Here is a 2,264-nt window from a genome sequence, read left to right as displayed (position 1 = left end):
TAATCTCTGGCTCTCTTCCACAGCATGCTTTTTGTCCTGTCTTCCTCCCCTCCCTCCACACTGATCACGGCAGATGGCTGACTCTCCATGAGCCTCGTTCTGCTTGACGTTTCTTCCTGTTAAAGGGGAGTTTTTCCTTCCCACTGTTGTCAAAGCACTCATTGGGGGTCACCTCTCTGTGGAGACTGGTAATGAACATGTCAAAAACAAAACCCAAACACATTAAAACCAGCTGAAAATGTCACCACATTTAGCTAATGCCCTCCACCATGGCATGGGGAAAATGGTCTGCAAAACTAATAACTAAAAGAAAAACTAAAACTTCATGTTAGTCCATCTAGTAATTGTTGAGCTATTTAACTTTGGATCAAAGTGACGGACTGGCCAACTAAGTGAGCGACTGAGGATAAGCTCCTAAGAAACTGTAGTTTTCTTAGATGTTTGTGGTTTGCTTCATTAAGAACTTAACTTGATTTTGTATTCAGATTATAAAATCAGATCATAAAATCTGCACACTGAGCACTGACCACACCATGTCGTCCCTGCTTTATCTCTTTTGCCCTCTCTCGTGCTGCATCCTTTTGAGTTTCCTCTTTGTGGCTCTCCCTCCGTCTTTGCCCTATGTCCTCTATTGACCCCAGGGCTCCCATCCATCCTGACCCCTCCTCCACTCAGACACCAAGTCTGATGGCCAAAGGGTCAGTGAGGGCAGCTGCTGTCAGGTGGTGTTTGAAAAACAGGCTGCCTCTTTTTTTCCAGTGCAAGAAAAGAGGGACATCGTCTGCCTGTGTCCAAAGAAACTTGTAAAAATGCAAGTTTTTGACCTTTACTACTCATGTGTGGTGGTATTCCAGTTTCACTTCAGTCTGAAACGCATTCAGAAACTTGACTTTCCTACACTGACATTTAGTAATATAGGAAATTAACCAAAGATAAGTGCTTATTTTTGGTTTCAGCTACTACCAACTGAGATCTTTTCTGACTCCTTCAAAGTTGCATTTATCTAACACTCGATGACTGTAGAAGGGAGAACAGGAGGAGATGGAAAAGGCAGGGAGAAAAAACAACAAAAACGGGTGGGTGGGTTGGGGGGTAGAAGCCTGTCTGGCCACCATGTTGACCTCATTGACCACAGCAGGACCAGGCATGTACACACACACACACACACACACACACACACACACACACACACACACACACACACACACACACACGTACGCACATACACACACTGAGAGACCTAATCAATATGTAACTAAGGAAGGAGAGAGCACGGTGGAGAGAGTGGGGAGAAGTTGTAGGGGTGGAAGAAAGGAAGAATGGAAAGGAAACTACAAGTAAAGATGGCTGTGACTGGTTGGTGCTGATGGAGTCAAACTACACAATTTAAACTAATATTATTGCTATTACAATAATGTTTGAAATTTCAGAACCAACGACAGATCAAAGACACATTACAATACAAAGTACAGAAGTCAAAGTACAGAAGTCAAGTACAGAAGTCTGCTTGGCCTGAATTGACGAAACTCCGAAAATGAAAAACTGTAGAAGTTATTTTCCTACGTATGAAATTACATCTTATTATTACATGATTTTCATGTATGTACTGAAATAGACTGATCAACCACAACATTTATAAAAAAAAGTCTGATATTATGCCTCTTTCATGCCACCAAAAAGCCTCTGACTCACCTGGACATCGGTCAGACAAGACCTTCAATTGTGTCCTTTAATGTCAGCCACAGGACATTACCAGCTGATCCTTCTCTCCATATCTGCTTGATTGACCTGAGATTTGGAAGTTAAAAATATGAATACATTTTGCAGTGTGACAGGGCGCATTATCTTATTGAAAGAAGCCATGGTGATCAGAAAATACTGTTAAGTTAAATGCATGTGTACATAACCTTCAAAAGGAGTAAAGGTATTTAGTCCATGGGAAAAAGGCCATTTTTCTAACATGTCCGTGACCTCACTAAACTCTTCCCTGATGAGCTTATGGGATAAAATGCTAACTTCTGTTTCTAGGTTTTTTCCTGTTAAAAGTGAGTTTTTCCTTCCCACTTTTCTCCAAATGTTTACTCATAGCACTATGAGGGGGTTCAAAGTAGCATCCACACAAATGTCAGAACCAAGGAAAGCATTACTCAGAACATCATGTTTCCTTTGCTGACTGGCATTCATCTGTTAATAGTGCATCCTGCTGTGATCTCTCTCTGGAGTAAATGAGTCACTCATATGTCATAATGATGTTCAGGAAACCA

This window comes from Pundamilia nyererei, unplaced genomic scaffold (assembly GCF_000239375.1).
Source record: "Pundamilia nyererei isolate P.nyererei 1_Seehausen unplaced genomic scaffold, PunNye1.0 scaffold00193, whole genome shotgun sequence".
In the NCBI taxonomy this organism is placed as follows: domain Eukaryota; kingdom Metazoa; phylum Chordata; class Actinopteri; order Cichliformes; family Cichlidae; genus Pundamilia; species Pundamilia nyererei.
The sequence above is the reverse complement of the archived record's forward strand: the minus strand, read 5'-3'. Positions refer to the sequence as shown.